The following is a 22,445-nucleotide window of genomic DNA, read 5'->3' on the forward strand; positions in this document are numbered from 1 at the left end:
TCGTTACCCTGCTAATAAATGTAATATAGATAGAAGGAACAGATTAAAATAAAGCTAAATGTAAACAATATTCTGTTTTCATCTGATAACTGTCAGCAATTATTTTCATTATTACTGAAGTTGTTCCCTCAGTATTATCGACAGAAATCTGTACACAGATCAGACTGCAGTTTTAAGAGCCAAAGGATATGAAAGGTAAGCTATAGATAAGAAGGGAGAGACACAAAGCTGTAGCCAGTGCCTAATGTTATTCAAGCTGTAGATTGAGTGAGGTGTGGAGGAAACCAAGGGCAAATCTGGAAATGATACTAAAGGTAAGCAACAAGGAATGGAACTCTGAGCTTTGATAATGACACTGTAGTTCTGTTATAGACAGCAAAAGGACTTGCTAGAGCATTTGAAAGGAGTAGACAATGCACTGTAAAGAGATTATCAGATGAAAATCAACAAAAGTAAAACATCGGTAGTGGACTGTAGTCATATTAAATCAGAAGGGCTTTTGAATAGGAAATTAAACACTAAAATTAGTAGACGAGTTCTTTTTTTTTATTCAGGCAGAAAAACAAGTCCTAAAGGCCTACATAGAGATGATATAAAATGCAGACTGGTAAAAGCGAGGAAAAAATTTCTTAGAAAGAGAAATTTGAAAATAATGTGTACAAATGTAAACATTTGGAAGTCCTTCCAGAAGATAATTATTTGGAGTGTAGTCTCATGTGGCAGTAAAATGTGAATGATAAACAATTCATACAAGAGGTGAAGAGAAGCTTTTGAAGGTTACAGAAGAATGCTGTAGATTAGGTAAGTAGGTTGGATAACTAATGAACAGATAATTAATCAAACTGGGGGAAAAGAAATTTATGGCACAACTTGACTATATGAAGCGATTGGTTCACAGAACACATCCTGAGACATCAAGCAATTGTCAGTATGTTAATGGAAAGGAGAGTGGGTACTATTAATTGCAGATAGAGACTGTAAGAAGGTTCAAACGGATGCAGGATGCAGTAGTTTACCAAGATGACAAGACTTACACAGGATAAACTAGAGTTGAGCGGTGCATCAAAGAAGCTATCAAACTGAAGATTGTAGCAACAACCACATCACTGAAACATCTTTTCCTGTAGCTAGGATGTTGTGAACGTAAGTCTAAAATCAACAATATGTATGTGAGTTAATGACGACAATAGATGAAAGTGGCCTAGTCACAGAAACTGAATGTCTGGAATAAAGTACAATTTTATAAACTATGTACAGTACTTTCCAAGATAACTTTTCCAGCATCAACACAACAGGATGCATTAGCTACCAGGATTCTCTGAAAAATCTCTCTTTCAAAATGAAAATGGATGAAGCTACAAACAAAATATTGGAGTAGTGACTGCAAATGTATCTGAAAAATATCAGAATTACGTCTTGCATTATTTCTGTACACAATCACTGTTCAGATTTAAGGATTTGTAACAAATGTTAACAAGTTGACAAATTACTTCTGCATTAAACTTTGCTGCCAGAGAGTCATTCATTCATTCATTCACTGTGCTCCATAGATCCCATCAAGAGGGAAAACCTTCATGGATGTGTAATGAGTCAAAATGTACAGTAACATGAGGCAAAAACTACACAGAATATTGGTCTGTGAACTGTATATTAACAATACACTACCACTCCACCGCTTCATGCTACTCATACTTATGTCGTCTAAATTTAACCAAGTAAATTAGTAAGGGAGCTGCTACTATGAGAAAAACATCTGACATTTCCTTAGTTTTATTATTTAGCTACTGTTTATCTGCTATTACTGCAATATCTTAATATTTACTTCACTACAATAGCCTTTTTCAAAGAAAATATTTTTATATTTGTAGATACTGTGTCCAGTTTATAATAGATTATTACCTTGTGATGAAGCAAACTGGGATAATTTTTCTTACCCTCTTGTTTTGACAACTGCTTACTTAATTACTTTTTTTTACTTTTAACTAATTAACATTAATATACGTGAGTATATTGTTTGTTGTTATACGTGAGTATAATCTGCATTTCCATAAAAGAGAAAGATTGGACCTCAGTTTTTAAGAATATAATACCAAATCTAATTTTATGTTTTGTTTTATGTTTTTATGTTATTGATCTTCTAATTTATTTTGACCTTTACTAGTTAGTATATTTCATTATAGGGTGAAATCAGTAATTGTTTCGTAACTACGTATAAACAAATATCAGTTCTGTAGTAATTGTAAACATTTGGAAAACGAAATGCTAGTAATCTTAATGTATGTATTTGGATTTATTCCATTAAAAAATAATTAACAGTTTTGTCCAAAGTATTGTTTGTTGTTGTTGTTGTGGTCTTCAGTCCTGAGACTTGTTTGATGCAGCTCTCCATGCTACTGTGTCCTGTGCAAGCTTCTTAATCTCCCAGTACCTACTGCAACCTACATCCTCCTAAATCTGCTTAGTGTATTCATCTCTTGGTCTCCCTCTATGATTTTTACCCTCCACGCTGCCCTCCAATGCTAAATTTGTGATCCCTTGATGTCTCAAAACATGTCCTACCAACTGATCCCTTCTTCTAGTCACGTTGTGCCACAAACTTCTCTTCTCCCCAATCCTATTCAATACCTCCTCATTAGTTATGTGATCTACCCATCTAATCTTCAGCATTCTTCTGTAGCACCTCATTTCGAAAGCTTCTATTCTCTTCTTGTCCAAACTAGTTATCGTCCATGTTTCACTTCCATACATGGCTACACTCCATACAAATACTTTCAGAAACGACTTCCTTATACATAAATCTATACTCCATGTTAACAAATTTCTCTTCTTCAGAAGTACTGTTTGCGTATTTATATTTGTTAATTTCATGATTTTAACAAATAATTCGGCTTAACCCTTGTAGGAGAAGAAACTGTTACAAAGAACCAATTTTTCGATGTATCCAGTTAATCGATTGAGTTAAGTTTTGATTGTAATTTTTGAAAATTTAACTTTAAACAATGTGTAGTTTCAGTACCTATTATTGTGGCGATATATAACGGCCCGATTTTTGGTCCCGAGACAGTCAGTCCACGGCCGTATTCCAGAGAAGGAACTCGTGTTGCTTACAACGATAACAATGAATCAACAGTGAAATAAGTGTGACATCAATAGACCACCAGTAAACTATAGTAGCAGTATGTGGAGGTTCACCTGCTAACTATTATCGAGGCTTACCGAAAGTTCAAACAGTAGTGCACTGGCCATATAACTGTATTATTAGGAGGTTGTGAAAAGTGAAATCAGTGTCGGAATCCACCACCCATTTTTCAGCCAGTGTAGCAACGCCGGTCGACACCGAGTACAACAAACGAAGAAATAAAAGCAGGTGGAACCGCTACATCCTGTTATACACTTTTATAACAAACACTGCTATCTAAATGTAATTAACAGAAATTTACATCCATAAAGCTAGATATTCAGATAAAAATTTTTATTCGGTTCTCACTATTGGTTGAAGTACTACATGATCAACTTCCCTGCTATGCTGTCACAAGTTGCAACCCTCTGCCACTACAGGGCTCTGAACTGTAACACGCACATGGCAGTGTGTAACATGCCTTTGTCAGCGTACGAGAAACAGCGTGTCGTTATCGAGTTTCTAACCACACGAAACGTGCCTCCAATTGAGGTCCATAGACGAATGATAGCTGTGAATGATGATGATCGTATCAAAATCAGTAATGTGTGGCAATGGGTTGTTTGTAGTAGTTGTAGTAGTTGTTTGTGCTTTTGATGAAGGAAATGGTGGTGCTAGCGTCAATGCATGTGACAGAGCTCAAAGTGGACGGCTGCTTATAGCAACTGACGAGTCTCATTGGAATCGGGTTGATAGACTCACCAGAGAAAATTTTCTGAGGACACAGACACAACTCTCAATAAGTGTGGCATATAATGAGAGCTTGTAGAAGCCATCATTGCAGACCTGCAGCACATGGTGTGGAATGGCAAATATGATTGTGGCAGAACGTCGTGTTTCGGAAGCTGACGTTGACAACTGCTGTCTGTTACGTGATCTGAAGATGGCCATTTTACTGGTTGAAACTAGAAATCGATGTATTCTCCCTTGCCACCTTGGCAAATAAAAAGTTATCGTGAAGAAGAGTACAACACTAGATTTAACATACTTACCACAAATGTGAATTGTGTTGCAATTTTATTTCATTTACAGCACAGCAATTGAGATTTATGTTCGCTAATTCAGGTTATTCAGTTTGATGCTATTTTCGAGAGACGTACTTTGAAATTCATTTTTTGTGGTATTTTCCACTGTGAGCAGTATTTAATTCTGTCATTCATTACGCAAAATTATTGTACATGGCATAACGCGCGTAAATAGATCATTATTTATATGAAAAACCATGCTCATCGGGCAAAGGTTGCCTCTACGCAAGCTGTGTTGAATAGTACAATTTACAGTTAATTCAAACTGAACAGCAACTAAGATCCTTTAGTATGTACCGCTGCTAAAAAAAATTTGGGAGTGTGGCAACACTAACGGGCAGCACCTGGATAGTCTCCTGCCACTGCATCCATCAGTGGGACCACACAGACACACACACACACACACACACACACACACACACACACACCACGACTGCGTAACGCTCGCAACCGCGGCCTCTAGCTTGCAACCCAAAACAGACCTAGGAGCTTAGGGTACTTAGGGTTCATGGTTGCATCTGTGTACCGCTGTTAATTATAAGATGCTACATTTGCCGTCTGTTCTATAGTCTGTGTTATGGTTTTCCGTGAACTATTGTAATACTCACGGTGATGGAGTTACAAAACAGTGCTTTTAGGGACAAATGCTCGTGGATGATAAAAAAAAACCGATAATGCTGTCCCTTCACAACTGATTGGTGAAAATGAATAAATCATAAACTAATTCAGGGGCTATTTTGAACTGGCGGATCCATGGAGTAGGTGGTTTACCCCGTCGAGGGTAGACTAGAGGTCCTTGCGCCCAAACGGACGCAGGACTTGGTAATTATATTTGGTAGTAAATAAGGTTCGTGAAACAGAAGTATGAGATCTGTAGGGAATTGCTACATTTATTTGGAGTGCGGAAATGAAATGATTGTATGGCATTGTTGGCCAGGAGGCCCCATTCGGGGAAGAAAACAAAACTTTGTTATATTTCTGTGCGTGGGATCCTAATTTATGAGAAATCCTGTATGGAGGTTGGGGATGAGAGGAGTAGTGGCGATGTATGAGGCGGGTGATATTATAAGAGCCTGTATCTCTTGTTTATCAATTCTAAATATAAGGTGTCTATCTGCTACGAAGAAATTAAATCGTCTACGGAAAGGTGCAGGCAGAAGGCGTGTTGCTGTGATTACATTCCAGCACCGTCTGCTCACCTAAGTCGTCACAACGTATCCCCAAATGTTGCCGTGGGTCACTGTGTGTAACACCCGAGGCTACGTACTTAATTTTTTTTTAATTTAATAACTTGGTATCACTGAGCCCTTCGTTAAAAATAGCGCTAATTAGTTTCCTGTTCAAACTCGCGTTATCTGTCGATGCTAAAAATTACTGTTGGATAATTCTCGTATGAATATTCTGATAACCTACAGAGTAAAACAGAAATAACATAATGACAGCTATGAAGAGGAAGGCCATCCATTTCATTCCACCTGTTCTTAATGTATGTTGTTTCTGTTGAGCTACACACTTTTGCTTATACCTTTCGTATTTCATGCATCCGCCAAATTGCGAGACACTTCTTCAGCGTCTGCAACCTTTGCTCTTGGACTGCTAGCCTGCTCAAGAAGCTCATCGGCTGCGCAAATGTATTTCTTGATGCTGCGAGGAAGATCGGAACTTCGCAACGTTGTAGATTAAGTCTGGCAACCCTGAGATAATTCCATTCAACTATGAAATACATGTTTTTAGACCAAGAATGTCATTCCACGCAGAATTGCGAATTATCTCTCATAGGTATCACTAGGCGTAAGGGGGTGTTGGTGACATCTGGCGGTCGGTGAAAACGACGTCACGTTCCGAAGGTGTGCCGGCACGGTAACTCAGCGTGTTCGGTCAGAGGGTTAGCTGCCCTCTGTGATAAAAAAAAAAAAAAGCTGAGAGAGGCACAGCGCTTCGGCTTGCTAAATGTGGATCATACATGACATGAGGAAGCTATTATCTGACATCGTTTCTTCGATACCATCCCCTCGTACGAGGAACAGACGTTGTTGCTTCCTGCCTTCCCCCTTCTATTACATACAAAAACGCCACAAACTTATGCACCAACCTCCTTTTCCCTGGTTAACTTTGGCCGCAATGTAAGATTACGTGCTCCTTACGTCATATGCTACGTGAATACTGGTTATTACATTGTTGTTACTGTGTGTTGTACACAATGATCATAGGAAATGTTTCACGCAGAAGACCAAAACTACAATATTAAATATCACCTGGGCTGACGCCGGCTGGCGTCAAGCGGCCATAGGCTGGTGAAGCAGAAACTGTTCTGATCAGGACAGGCGGCCAATAGCTTTTCACGGAAACGTTTCCGCAAGGTTTTACTGTTACTGGCGAATTATAAAATGAAATATTTCTGAGCTTTCAACTGACTGATACTGTTAGCAGACCGACGAGTTGTGGTTTAGTAAATTACGGAAGAATCGCGTTCACTAACTCAGCTTATCTTTTGCAGTGTGTGACGTTTACCACGGAGAGTAGCTTAAGCGGAAGTAACAATTCCTGTATTGGCCGTTCTGCGAATTTATTTCAATGATTACAAAATGAAGTAATTCACTCCAGGGAGACATGAAGCCAGAATTCTCATCATCTGGAGCATCAGTGCTACTACAAAATGATGACCCAGCCAAACGTTTGGTTCTGCGATCTGGGGGCTTAATACGCAGCGTCAGATTTCGATCCCCACACCAGATGCAGGATTTTAATGGATACTAGTACGTCCTACTGACTGAGCTACGGCGAAGGCGCAGGTGGCAACGTGCAGAAACTATGTCAAGAGCAACATTTATTTCACCAGTATTTTTGTTTCAGTTAAAGAAACAAACTACACGCAGGGTCACAGGGTACTTTTTATCTCTTATTTCAACTTGAGATGTTGAATGTATTGGTTCTGGTTTCCCGGGATTTGATTCCTGCATGATCACAAAGTGCCACCAATACGTTGTTTGCTCAACGCTCCAAACTCACCTAATTCACGTAAGGCGCGTTTCAGGATTCGAATCGTGGTTCGGCACAAAAATGTTCGTAATGTCCTTTCAGACTTTAGCATGAGCACACCTAACTGTTAATGAAAATTCATTTTGATGTTTGATTCACTGTCAGCAGCGATATATGATGGTTTCGACTTCCAGAGAGAGACGGATCCTTTCGTCACAACATATCAAGTTCAAACCTTCCACTCCCAGCTACTGCTGAAAAAGAATTCGATGGTTAACGTGTCCTCTTGTGTAGTCAACAACGATATGTGTGGAGATCGATTCCCAGTCTTCAGTATACTCTTGATCGCGTCATTTTACACTCCTGGAAATTGAAATAAGAACACTGTGAATTCATTGTCCCAGGAAGGGGAAACTTTATTGACACTTTCCTGGGGTCAGATACATCACATGATCACACTGACAGAACCACAGGCACATAGACACAGGCAACAGAGCATGCACAATGTCGGCACTAGTACAGTGTATATCCACCTTTCGCAGCAATGCAGGCTGCTATTCTCCCATGGAGACGATCGTAGAGATGCTGGATGTAGTCCTGTGGAATGGCTTGCCATGCCATTTCCACCTGGCGCCTCAGTTGGACCAGCGTTCGTGCTGGACGTGCAGCCCGCGTGAGACGACGCTTCATCCAGTCCCAAACATGCTCAATGGGGGACAGATCCGGAGATCTTGCTGGCCAGGGTAGTTGACTTACACCTTCTAGAGCACGTTGGGTGGCACGGGATACATGCGGACATGCATTGTCCTGTTGGAACAGCAAGTTCCCTTGCCGGTCTAGGAATGGTAGAACGACGGGTTCGATGACGGTTTGGAAGTACCGTGCACTATTCAGTGTCCCCTCGACGATCACCACAGGTGTACGGCCAGTGTAGGAGATCGCTCCCCACACCATGATGCCGGGTGTTGGCCCTGTGTGCCTCGGTCGTATGCAGTCCTGATTGTGGCACTCACCTGCACGGCACCAAACACGCATACGACCATCATTGGCACCAAGGCAGAAGCGACTCTCATCGCTGAAGACGACACGTCTCCATTCGTCCCTCCATTCACGCCTGTCGCGACACCACTGGAGGCTGGCTGCACATGGTTGGGGCGTGAGCGGAAGACGGCCTAACGGTGTGCGGGACCGTAGCCCAGCTTCATGGAGACGGTTGCGAATGGTCCTCGCCGATACCCCAGGAGCAACAGTGTCCCTAATTTGCTGGGAAGTGGCGGTGCGGTCCCCTACGGCACTGCGTAGGATCCTACGGTCTTGGCGTGCATCCGTGCGTCGCTGCGGTCCGGTCCCAGGTCGACGGGCACGTGCACCTTCCGCCGACCACTGCCGACAACATCGATGTACTGTGGAGACCTCACGCGCCACGTGAAGAGCAATTCGGCGGTACGTCCACCCGGCCTCCCGCATGCCCACTATACGCCCTCGCTCAAAGTCCGTCAACTGCACATACGGTTCACGTCCACGCTGTCGCGGCATGCTATCAGTGTTAAAGACTGCGATGGAGCTCCGTATGCCACGGCAAACTGGCTGACACTGAACGCGGCGGTGCACAAATGCTGCGCAGCTAGCGCCATTCGACGGCCAACACCGCGGTTCCTGGTGTGTCCGCTGTGCCGTGCGTGTGATCATTGCTTGAACAGCCCTCTCGCAGTGTCCGGAGCAAGTATGGTGGGTCTGACACACCGGTGTCAATGTGTTCTTTTTTCCATTTCCAGGAGTGTAGTTCAAATATGCGCAGATAGTTGCCGGGTTCGAATCCCGGGAAGGCAGGAATTATTATTTTTCTCGTCACTGAGGTTTCAAACATCTCGCAACTGCTGAGTAAGTTCGATATATGGTCTTTGTTTGTGCTTAAATAACTATCTCATTAGGTACTGTGTTCGAATCGTCATGCAATACAGGCATTACGTCATTTCATGTTTGTTACTCGAAAATGAAATATTTAAATATTTCGTGGTTAGTTAACAGAGACCACAGTTTCTGGACAGTTGCCCTGGTGCAATACAAGAATCTGAATTTTCGCCGTGTGATTCAAAGTTCAGATTTTCTAACTGATAATGGATAAAAATGTGTTACGTTGCGTCTCTCTGTGGTTAGTCTGCAATGACGATTAGTATTATGGTCAAGTGACACGAGATATGAATAACTTCCGTTTTTAATGTCACTTGGTGTTAGATAACAAGTAGCTGGTTTTCGAAATGCAAATAGATCAACGTGCCGTCATGAATGTCGCGAAATTACTAGTGATACGTTGTTGGCGGTGAGGTTTCGATAGCGGGTTCGACTCTGTTAATCAAGGTTTTTGTAAGCGGTTAGCTCATTAATCAGTGTGTGTAAAAACACTAGTTAAGTGAACAACAGTTAATAGAGGGCTCGAAAATCTTTTAGAGACCAAGACTACAAGAGCAACAGATGTGTTAGAGTTACAGTCATTATTTGTGTCAGGTACTACTGAGAGTTGAAAAATGTCACGTCTTGTAATGAATTTGAGGTCACAAGCGTTAAGGAGTGACTCAGGTGTTCCCCGATATTTATAGTATCGTGGTATTAATTTTCACCTGGATTTATTATCACACAGAGCAGTGTTTTCAAGTGGTCACTCGTGTAAACGTTTTGTACAGTCAAATGAGTGTACCGAAATGAGATTAGAGGACCTGCAAGACATTTACGTTATGTGGGATGCATGCAAACCAGGCGAAACGCTGTTCAGTTCGTTCGGACACTTTCTACCAAGATAGTACATTACTGTGTAAGTAACATGACATTAACAAACTGAAAGTTGGTTAAATTATAACGTCAGTGGTGGCTTTTGCAGGGTTCTAGCGGGAGCCGTTTACGAGATATCGTAGTTTGAAAATTGCCCACAACGACAATTGCACAATACCTGTGGTAGCACACACTAAAGAACAATATGAGGGCATAGATCAGTTATGCGGATTGTAACTGTAGACAATTGACCGTCATAGGTTGTGTCCAAAATAACCACCGACAACGGCAATACACGCTTCCAGGCTGACGTCAAATCTGGGGTCTTCTGCGTCCATTCCAACAATTTGGAAACTACACGTGAAAACATGGTTTGCTACTTCGTGAACTATGGGCTGGACAGCCATCATGTTGGTACCACTGGCTTGTCCTACTCTGCAGAGGAACGTCTTCTAGCATCCGTGGAAGATGCTCTGTTAAAAGGCTGCGAAAGCTGAGCGCATTCAGTGTTCCGCCCATGAAAAACGGGCCTGTGAGCTGATGGTTCACTATCTCACACCTCACGTTGACTCGTCATGGACGCTGAGGCTCCACCCGACGAAGCGGACGGGTGTTGTCTAAGATCGACAGTGCATGTTTCGGCGATTTACTTGCCATGACTGGTAAATGTGGCATCATCACTAAACAAGATACGTGATACATCCGGAGCATTCTGTCTTAAATGCCCATGTACAGAAGTTAACGCGATTCTCACAATCGTTTCCCCGCAGCTCTTGATGGAGAGAGGTGTGACAGGGATGGAACCCATGTCGATAGGAAACGCGTAGGCCATTTGTCTGACATGCCACTTCCTTGTGCGGTTACGAGGGAGCTAAAGTGCGGATAAACTGCAGCAGCAGAAAGAAAATTGATTTCTCCCCCCGCCCCCGTCCCTGTTGTCCCTTGTTTCATTATGTTTCATTGTCTACGTGTCACACTACCACCTTCACGCAACTGGTTGAAGTAACAGAACTGAAATGTCGAGATGGTTGACGTTTACCGGGATATCTTACCGCATACACAATACAAGAACAAACTGCATTCTTCCATCTGCGTTGGCAAATGTCATCGTACTACTCGGACTGTCACACACTAACTGACTAACATGTCACATAGCGCTCAAGGGACACACAAGAACACTATAAGCAAACATAACAGCATCGCATCTAGCAACTATGCAGGTTGAATGTCACAACAAGCGTCGATGTTGAAACTTGTCAAAGTACAATATCTCGTAAACAACCAGCACTAGAATCCTGCAACAAATACCATAGACTTTCTAATTGTCCTTACTTTTGGTTTGTTAATATCAACATGCATTGTTGCATTAAAAAAAGTTTGTTTGCGCGAAAAATACACTTTCTATGTATTATTACAAGTTTGGAGGGTAGCAGGCGAGGTCTGGCAGCATTCAAGCTGTGGGGAGGGGTCGTGAGTCGTGCTTGGGTAGCTCAGATGGTAGAGCACTTGGCCGTGAAAGGCAAAGGTCCTGAGTTCGAGTCTCTGTCCGGCTCACAGTTTTAATCTGCCACGAAGTTTCATTATTAAAATATGTTGATTGACTGACAATAAGCGACCCAGACTGCAATGCATTCTGTGGAAACCTCCTGTCAACAGTACCTTTCATTTCCGCAATATTTTCGGTGTAAGGTTTAGGTGATTCACTCTGTTACAACTGAAGTCCTCCGCTCGCTTCTTTTTTTATGTCCGGGCTAGTCTGAGGAACTGCTTTGGAGATTTTAATCCTTCTTGGAATTCCTGAGACCGGTATTTTGCCAGTATGGATATCGAAAACAGGCAAAAATTGTTGAGTTCTCAGTTCCCAGCATGGATGAACTGTATATGCAGTGTGGACAAAAATTGTGTCACGAAATTTTAACCCTGGGTAGCTGATGCAAGTAGGAACCAAAATGACTAACGTTGTGTAAGTCGACAACGCACCATTTTTAAACTACGGGAAGTTGGCGCCGCGCGCTCCGATTGGCCGCGGGAACCGTAGCGCTGCCCGTCACAGGCCCATCGCACGTTGGCTGGGGCGAGGCAGCACACAGTTAAGTAGTGTTATTGACTTGGTACGGATGTACCGTGTAATGTTAAGAAATTTTATGGGGACCTGCCGTTGTGGGTGTTCATTTCAGAAATTGACGATGCCCATTTAGGCAAGCTGTTTTTTATTTTGTTCTGAAGAAGGCGTGGTTATCCACGTTGAAACCTGGGTAAACACCGGGAATTTTCGCAATCGAGGCGCATTATTCATAATTTATTTAGATAATTACGATTGCTGACGCGCTGCACTGCTGAAAGTTCTTACACAATTTTTCTCCCCATATACATATATATGACTGACTTTATGCGGAACCCTCTGGCCGCGAGTGTTACTCGCACCTGAGCACTTCTTTTTTTTTTTCCTTACATGGGTATAATGGATGAACGAAAATTTGCCCTCTCGGACGACATAGCGCGATTCCTCACATCCTAACAATACAAATATGTCTGTAACAAAATTGCGCCTGGTGTATATTACCGATAGAAAATGGACTTCAAAAATAGCAATTTGGCAACTCTGTAATAACTTGTAGCACATCTAAATTCATTCAGTACTATGTAGCTATGTTGCTTATTAAATGCAGAGGGGACAGTTTTGCTTTAGAATACTTGAGTTCTAGAGTCAGATTCCGGGTCTAAGTGTAAGTTTTTGTTGTTATTTTGGACTGCGCCCTATGGTATACGGCTTCTAAAACGTTATCCATCAGATACAGCAGGTACTACAGGAACCAGGACACGCTGTAAGGTTGCGGGATTATCTTTCTCTGCTCATGTGCAGTTTTAGCGCAAACAGTTTGTCACTCTGTGTACCTTCACTGCTGTGCGAGCTGTTGTGTTGACAGGCTACTTACCGTGTTTAGCTGCGACCTTCGTTAGTATTGTTAGCTCTGGCTCGTGTAAGATCACACGGTGTTGTTGTTACATGTTCTTATCTGGAATGTTTTTTGTGCCTGTGCAAATAATGGTCCCAAGACATGACATAATACCAGGAAAAGATCTTCAAAAAAATATACTTGAAGAATTAGTAGCTAGTGATACCGTTTCATCTGACATAAAATTCAGTGAACTGGAAAGTACTGAAGAAGATTATGTTCTCAGTGATAAAAGAGGGGATGATGATTTAGTCGCAGGATCAGCAGATGAAGACGAAGTAATGTCTCAGAGAACAGTTATTTATGGACATAAATACACCCATCCACTCAACGAAAGCCGGCTGGGAATAAGTCCTAACTGTAGCGAAGACAAGTGCAAATTTATTCAGAAGTGCAAGTCGAAAGACGTAAATAGCTAAATTATTCTATGTCCATTTACTGTTAAAACGATTTTTTCTGTTTTCTTGCAGCAATACGTGCTAAAATTTTTGTTTTAAATTGTTAAGCCACATAAACTCTGACTTCTTAGTGCTTTCGTTTCGCTATGAACAAAACCTTTAGTTTCTACATAGCCTTCTAAGTATGAAATACGTTTTTTTTTAAAAAATAATGTAGACAATAAGTATGATATTATATTTTTGGGGTAGCGCGCAACCCCACAGTGGGGAACTTGTTCCGAAAATCACACAGTGAGGTTCCAGGGTCAATACTAACACAGAAATATGAGGACAATAGTTTTTAATATTCCATTTTCAAGAAGTATCAAGCCTTCAAACTTATTTTAATACACACCACCGTGATCGCATACGAGTTATCAATTTTTATTTTTAGATGACAGGTTTCCATCTTCTAATAGATCATTATCAGCTCTTACATTCCTTGATGACCGTAGGAAACGTTGGCGCGGAACAGGTCCATCCGTGCAGGTGTGGAAAAAAGTGCAGAGCCTCAGTACGTTCAAGTACGACAACGCAGGACATTCTCGCACGTGGAGTACTCTCCACGCCTGAACAGACGACCTGCTTCGCGTCATCGGTTCCTACGTCCGTCAAAGAATGTAAGATCTGAAGATGATCTCTCAGAAGATCGAAACGGGTCATTTAAAAATAAATAACTTCAATGCGATCGCGATTGTGTGTATTAAAATAAGTTATAATATTATACAGGTCGCTGTTCTTCCTTGAACAACGTTCCAAAAAATATTAAGCCTTCAAATATTTACTCTGTTCTCTCACATGCACAACACCCCTCCACGCTTTTCATTGTCACCACTGCCTCTCTTTTCTTCATTTATACTCCTTCTTCTGAAGGGAAAAGAGAGAAAATACCCTGGCTGTTGTTGCTAAATATGGTATTATGTTTAAGCCTTCACATTGCTAAGTTTTGAAGCTACTTGTTTCCTGGCAACTAATTTATTTTCAACCGATTACGCATATTTCTGACATGTTTGATTCCTTATTGTCAGGGCCGTTGCTAGGTGTTTTGCCGCCGCCCTAGGCGAGAAATGGAAAATGATGCCCCCTCGTTTCTATTATAATTGTCTCCTTGATTCCAGCCTCTCCGCCGCCACCACCACAAATATCGAACGTCACAACAATGCAAATCTCCTATTCTACTTTTACTTATTAAATTAAGTTGACCAGATGTCCCAATTTCCTGGGGATAGCCCTCAATTTTCATGATTTTTCCTCAATTCCTTTAAAACTCATTGAGGACAACAAATGCACTCAATTTTTGCAAAATTCCCACAATAACTGAAATAGGAAGAATGTCTGAACATTCTAAACTATAACTCAACTAAATACACCAGTGCTACCAAGTTTGGCGTTAATTACTTACTTTATTTAACTGCAAGAAAATGGACAAATAAGAAAGAGGAACTATTTTCTGATGCGAGTGAATTTTTCCTTGAATTTAGAAATTATGATGGGAGACACGCCGAAGCATCAAACTAGGTCACCTGGGTAATAGTGGTGTTATTTCGTTTCTGTTTTAACTGAAATATTTCGTGACCGAGCATACATCTCATCTTTTTCAGCATCCACTTTCTTACAATTAAGTATATAAATGACGCCTTGTTTGCATTTTCCTTTGTTAGTTCCACAACTTTTATTAGCCGCCCCCATGGCGCAGTGGTATACTCAATTGGCTTCTGATCATTCGTCCGAGATGGGTCTGGGTTCGAATCCTGGTGAGGCATGACTGTTGTGCTTATCTGGAGACACTGCTTCTTTCCCTTCCACTGGAGTTAGTGGTCCTAAATGAGGGACGGGTGACTGCGTATAGGCCTTTGAGTTGTTCACGGTGGTCGTTAGATCCTACGAAATTTTTTTTTTTTTTTTTTGTTAAGTACAGTTGTTTCATTCGACAATTTCTTCAAGCGTAGGTACTGGACTTGAAATATTCCTTCTTCCGTACGGAAAATTTTTTGCTGCAGGTTTTTTCAGTACGAAATGTAGGTTTGTTTCTATGTACTACTCCGTGTAAGATTCAAAAACAAAAAGAGGGACTGAGGGAGGTTCGGTATCAAGTCTTTAACAGGATCGCTAGCGAGCGCACGTTCGCCGCTCCAGCGATCGTCAGAGATGAATCACGGTTATGCTTGTTTCCGTTTCGTACTAGGAGCGGCAGCTATAGTTTTTAGGTAGGTAGAGGCAACGTGTTTACTTTCGTCGAAGTAAGTTAAGACTTATCAGGTAACGGTTCGTATTCCTTTTCTTTTTTTTTACTTGATTTGCTCAATTCCTTTTCGCTGTTTAATGTGCAACTGATTTCTTCCGCCCTTTGGCGCCCCTAAAATTTTGCCGCCCTAGGCGGTCGCCTGGTCTCGCTTAACGGTAAACGGCGCTGCTTATTGTTATGTTCAACTGAAGTTGAAGGATATGTACTGTTCAAGAAACTGTGTACTACAGCGTTATTGGGCAGAAAAAAGAATCATGTAGTCTTGGAACTGAACTGCAGATTCAGTATTCTAACGCAAAATGATCATGTTCGACAACGTTGGATATGCCCTCATATGGTGATAGTTTGCAACTCGTTTCGCACACAGAAACATTGTCGAAAATGTTCGTTTTGGTGGTCTAGCTGTTATGGTGTAGGGAGGCATAATGTTGCACGAGCCAACTGATCTCCAAACACTATATGGACACTGAGCACTCACCAACCAATGTCCTTGTGTCACTGTACGTCTTCCCTATACGCGACTTTTCAGGGATGCATTCAGCCGTGACTTCATTTTTGTGGATGACAATGTGCGACCGCATCGAACTGTGCTGGTGAAGGAGCTCTTCGAGTGAGAGGAGATTCGGCGAATGGGCTGTCTTGCCCGTTTTCCCTACTTAAATCCCAACCAGCACGTGCGGAATGCGCTGGGGAGATGCACACACCAGCTAACGTGCAGCAGTTGTCAACCGTGGTAGTAGAGAAAAGGAACACCACGTCACCAAAAACTCCTCACCGACCTCGGGGAGCAGAGGAGCGCATGGGAAAAATGATTATCGGCATGCCTGTATATTTCTCGAATTTTTTCCTTGTGGGCATTACACAACTCGTGTGAGGGAGGAAGTAACATGATGTGCGATTCTTCCCAGAAAGTCTACCCTCGAAATTTCAGTAGTAAATTTCTTCGTGGCGCACAACGCCTCTCTTGTAAAGTCTGCAAATGCAGTTTGTCGAGCATCTCCATAACTCTGTCGCTCCGAATAAACGATTCCGTGACGAAACAAGCCGCTCTTCGTTATATCTTCTCTATCTCTTCTGTACGTCCTGCTGATGAAAAATATTTAAGAACCGGCTGGACAAGAGCCTTCGTCGGTGAGTCACATTTCCTTAAAATTCATCCTACGAACGACAGTCTGACATCCGTTTTGCCTATTACTCGTTTTTTGTGGTCACTCCCCTTCTCGTCCCTCTGTGAAGTTACTCTTAAATATTTTGCGGTAGACACTGTTTCGAGCTATTTGTCCTCAATACTGTACTTGTACAGCAATCGATTTCTTTTCCTATGTATGCGCAATATGTTACACATATTTACGTTCAGGGTGAACTGAGATCAATCTCTTTGCTGCACTCATCCTAGTGTTGTGCCACCGCTGACTTGGTGTGTTGTCTTAGTTGGATACATCTTTCGTGTTCAGATATCCGTGTGCTAATGCGTCGCTCCGTCTCGCCTACACACACTATCTGTTATATCCACAGATGAACACACATGTGCGAACAAAACATTTTTATTAGGTGGAGCAAACCCACCGCTTAATTTTACAAAAATATAAACTTCCTTCAAAAAACAAAAAGCTTCTTCTCCTACCGAAATTTAATGAGAATTCTGCCACGTTATTGAATTGAAGTCTTAGCAGCTGAACTGAATTTACGTTCCTTTGTCTGGTTTTCTCTCGACGCTCTCCGTCGGATGCCGAGGAAGTAGACGGGCACAGAGTCCGGGGTCGTTGGCCGGCGTAGCGAAGACGTGGCACCTGGACGTTCCGGCTGCGGCGAAGTCTCTTCGGGGCTGCAGTCCGCGGCACGTCGAAAGACGCCTGCTTGTGTGTGTGGTGTCGGATGGGTTCAGTGACCCCTGTGGTTTTAAAGGACCGAGACTTTAATTCAGCTCCTGCCTTCTGTCTGATATTTTGTTATGAACGAAACTGATGGTTTGGTGTTGTCTTGGGTGTTTCATTTGTTGTGTAACTGTAGAAATGGTGTAGATTGCTTAGACGTGAAATGTGCGAGTGATTGTCATTTTTGGAAATCTGGTGATGGTGTGCTTTGGGTTTATTCCAATGTTGCGGATGTGATGATATTCGGAGGCGGCGGCTTTGATGAAAAATGATTCTGATTTTTTGTTTAATGATGTCGGTGATGAGGGGGAAGTTTGTGAGGTTGTATAGATTACGGTTTGACTGGAAACGGCGTGCATTTGTCGCCAGTCGGAGGAATCTGTTATGGACTGATTAGACTCTCTTCAGGTTCTTGTTGCTAGCCAGTGACCAGAGTTCCGACCCACATAAGATGGCTGGTAATACAATTGTCTTGTACATCTTTAGTTTTGTACGAACTATTAGGCCATCCCCTTTTAGGAGAGGATACAACTGATAAATAAGCTGGGATCCCTTGTTGCAGATTTGGGTAATGTGTTGCTTGCAGGTCATCCGTTTGTCGAATATTAATCCTAGGTACTTAATATTATCCTGCCAGTCTAAATCTATTTCATTAAATCTAACAATCACATTAGGACTCATCCTACGATGAGTGAACATTATAGCCTAAGTTTTTGTGCTATTTGTAGTAATCCTACATAGGTTGGCCCACTTCTGGATGATCTCAAGGTACTCTTGTAGTTTGCGAGCAATAAAGTGCACGTTTGGTCCACTTCTGTATACAGCTGTGTCATCAGCAAAGAGGGATAGTTGACCTCCCCTTTGCTGAGGTATGTCGTTTGTATATACAGAGTAGAGGACTGGGCCCATTACGGAGCCTTGCGGCACTCCAGCCTCTATCTGTTTGGTCGAGCTGTCAGCTCCTCGTAGGTGCGCATAGAAGGTTTCGGAGGAAGGAAGTTAGCATATGGAGGAGGTGTTTTGGGCAACCGTACTCATGAAGTTTGTACGTCAGGCCTTAGTGCCAGACGCGGTCGAAGGCTTTCTCTGTGTCGAGAAAGACCGCGCCCGTACTATGCCTGACATTCTTGGCCTTGCATATGTACTCCGTTAGTCTCATAGCCTGGTGGATCGTGCTGTGTTCTCGCCTGAATCCAAACTGCTCTGGTATGATTATATTGCCTTCTTTTAGGAATTTGTCTAGTTCTTTCGAGAACTTTCCCCAAAAAGCACAGGAGTGATATCGGCCTGTGATTTTGGGGAAAGAGGTGGTCCTTCCGTGGCTTTGGTGTGGTAATTACTTTCGCTTTCTTCCATGGGAGTGGGAAGTAGTTCCTCTCCAGGCAAGCATTCAGTATCGTCGTGATGAATTCCAGGGCGCTTGGTGCGAGGTATTTGAGGTGCAGTGGGCTGACTTTGTCTGGTCCACCTGCTTTCTTGTTGCCTATTGTTTTTATTATCGTGCTAACTTCCTCCACTCCTACCGGTGTAAATGAACGGGGGCCCTGAGGAACCTGTTAACATGAGCGATCACCTGCTCTTCGTGGTCGTCACTTTCCTGATCGTTAGTGGTAGGTGTTCTGAATTGTAGTTCTAGGGAATCGGCCATAGCCTCTGCCCTTTCTTGCGACTCATAGACTATGCCGTTCCTGCCGTGAAGTGGCTGGAGCGAGGTGATTCCTGTTTTCCTTGTTTTGATTACCCTCCAGAACTTGTCTGGTTTACTCTCCATTTCTGTTAAGAGAGCTTCCCAGCAGTCACTTCTGTGCGTTCGAAGTTCTCGTTTGACCCTCCTGGCCAGGTGGTACATCTGTGCCCTGTCGGCAGGGTCTCTGTAGTTTTTGCACCTGTGCCTATAGTACTTCTTCTCAGTTGTGTTGTGGGAGATCAGTTCTGGAAGTTGTATGTGTGATAGTAACTGTGGCCTTCTTGCCACACTCTGTTAAGACTTGGGTTATCTCTGGCATAGCTCTGTTAATGTCCCTTCTAGACTGAAGGCGAGCTACAGGCGGTGTTGCCTGCTCTGTCAAGCTGGGGTACCTCTCCCAGTTCGTGTGCGATGTCCTTATTGTTCGTGTCTTGTGGGGTCGCCTCCCAAGGTAAGAATCACAGGATTGTGATCAGAGTCCAGGTCGTTGATGACTCTGACCGATGCCTGGAGTCTGATGTTCTTTAAAAAGTAGATATCGAGGGTGTTTGGCCTATGATTTGGGCAGCATGGGCAATGGGTCGGAACATCTGGTGCTATGACTACAATATTCCTTCGTGCATTTAGGTACGGGCGTAGTACCCTGCCGTTTGTATTTGTGGCTCTGCAGTGCCAGTCGGCATGTTTGGAGTTAAGGTCACCACCTAGTATGACTGTGTCTGCCTGGCCGAATAGGACGTCTAGTTCGTTTGTCTGGAGGTTTGGCGTCTCTGGCGGGTTGTAGACTGCCGCTGTACGCATTAGTCTACCTCCTACTTTCGCTTCTATGGCAGTGGCCTCAGCTCTGCGTAATCTTGGTAGTTGCACTTGGCGATGGGCGAGTCTGTTTTTGATGAGCACAGCCGTCCCCCTCCAGGTCTGTTTGGCCTGTCCGTTCTAACGACTGTGTAGCTTCTGATTTTGAATGTGGTGTTGGTTTCCAGGTGTGTTTCAGTGATTAGGGCAATGTCTACCCTGCGTGAGTCAAGGAACTCCTGCAAGGCGTTCCTTTAGTCGAGAATGCCATTGGCATTCCAATTTATGATATTCACCTCCTGATTAGGGACTAAGAATGGTCACTGCGGCGGAGAAGATGATACTTTGTGATTGGGTCTGATGCTTGTCGGAGTAAAGCTGCAGTTTCCTCTATTGTGTGCAGGAGTTTCGGAATGTCGAACTGGGACAGGAGGCCTAGTATGTCCCTCAGATCAGCACCTAATCCGGGTGAGGCGGTAGGAGCAGTAGAATTTTGCGATTGCTCAGGTGGTACTGTGGCTGTTGTAGAGGAAGTTGGCTGTGCGTTCTTTTGCGTAGCCCAAGGATTGCAGAGGGGATGTCGTGAGTTTCCTTTCTTCATTTGCGGGTAGTTCTTAGTATCCATAGCTGGGGCTGGAGGTGGGGGTGGCTTGCTTTGGGCTGCCTTTGACTGTGCCTTATTGTGTTTCGCCTGGATGATTGCTAAGCGTGTGGGGCATTTTTTTGAAATTAGCTGTGTGTGGGCCTTTGCAGTTCACACAGGTCGGGGTTGTTTGCAAAGGCTTTGTACAGTCTTTGGTTTGATGGTTTTTGCCACATTTCACGCAGTTTGGTCGAAGATTACAGTGTCTGGCGCCATGATGGAAGCCCTGGCAGTTATGGCATTGTGTCGGGCCCTTTGGCGTTCTGTAGGACTCTACATTCACCTGTAAGTGTAGGAGTGACTTTAAGTGGTAGATTTTTCTGGCTTCTTCAGTGTTTTCGAGGTGCACTTGAAAATTTGGCTGTAGCCGCTTTTCCTTTGCCCCTTCATCTAGCGTTGCCATCTGGGCTACTTTCAACACTGGGAAGTTAAGCTCTAGCAAAGCTTGGTGCGCCAGTGTTGGGTCCATAGTGGCTAGGAGCTTTTCAACTACCATTTTCAGTGGTTTGTTAGGGGTCACTTCGTGGGTATAATACTAAATTTTTTCGTTTCTCAGGAGAGTTACGAGTTTATGATAGTCTTGGGGAAGGGAAAACTGGTACGTGACTCTTCCCCCTCTGGAGTGTGTCCTCATGGACCCCTCTAGTTTTGGTTTGATAACCGCGAGGATGTTCATGTAATTCTTTGTGCCAGAACACAACGGTCGGCGGTACTCGCGGTCGTTTTTCTGTTGTCTTCGTGGGAGTCGGTCGGTCACCCGCGTCTAGTCTTTTAGTGCACTGAATCTGTCCGCTGTTGGAACTTGTGCCTCAATCCGTGTGTCCGTTGGTTGTGAGTCCATGGCGTCCTCGTCAACCACCAGGCGCCCAGGATCGGAGTCCAAATGAGAGTCACTCTCCGATATGATGTCATCAGTCTTTCTTTTCGGGTCAGAAACCTCCTCACAATGGATGGAGTCCATTGGACGTTTCTTTTTATTGCGTTCATCCCCCATTACAAGGGCGCCGCGGCGGGCGGGGGTGGGGGAAAAGACGTTTTCTGAAATATCAGACAGTCGGCTGCGATGCGTCTTTAAGTCTGCCTTGGCCTCTGTGAGCGCGGGCTGGTCCCACGTGAAGTGGGCTCTGACTCACGAGTACCCTAGCAAACAGCCTAGACCCAACTAGTCTGGAGTCACGAAAAGCATCGTATGCAGCGTCGAAGATGCAACACGACAATTTGCGTCTTTACGCCGGAGCGCGGGCGCAAGTCGGAGACCAAGCACACGACCCCCAAGCAGGGATGGTGGCTCGTAACGACAAAAGCGGCAGTCGCAATTTCCAGGCTGAGTCAGACAAAGGCGGGTGAGCGGCTCCAGTCTTCCTCCGCTCATTCCGGAGTGACGATTGGCGGCCGTTGGCGATCCCTGATTGGTGGATGGTGATATCACAGTGCGACCATCCGCGCCGGAGAAAGACTGATTGAATGTTTGGCAGGAACGCAGCATGGAGTTCGTCAATTGCATCTTTCGTTGTGCGAAGAACATCTATTCTGTTGCTGCTTCGGGAAATGGGCTTGATGCCTGCTCGGCGGAGAATTTGGCCCACCCGTTTAGTGACACCAAGAACGTACGGTAATAGAGCGATTTTTTGTTCTTCCTTCGCTCTCCTCTGTTGCATTCATTCATTCATAGTTTTATCTATCAGTGTCACCCCATAAGCAATGGCACCAAAAATGGACTTGAGATTTTGTAGTTCACCCTTTGGATGTTCCTTATCGCTGATCTTATGAGCCCTTTTTATTAAAGTGACCAGGGCAGATTTGTTCTGAGTAGGGTGATGATGAGAAGTGGGATTTGGTGTCAGTACTGGTTGGCATCC

The 22,445-nt window shown here is 43.5% G+C and overlaps 1 protein-coding gene across 2 annotated transcripts in view; it reads right to left on the bottom strand.

Moving 5' to 3' along the window:
• Window positions 1-22,445, bottom strand: part of LOC126335576 (ATP-binding cassette sub-family C member 4-like) — a 276,697-nt gene that overhangs the window by 139,373 nt on the left and 114,879 nt on the right. The gene's annotated exons all lie outside the window — the stretch shown is intronic.

This window comes from Schistocerca gregaria, chromosome 2 (genome assembly GCF_023897955.1).
Source record: "Schistocerca gregaria isolate iqSchGreg1 chromosome 2, iqSchGreg1.2, whole genome shotgun sequence".
NCBI classification, from domain to species: Eukaryota; Metazoa; Arthropoda; class Insecta; order Orthoptera; family Acrididae; genus Schistocerca; species Schistocerca gregaria.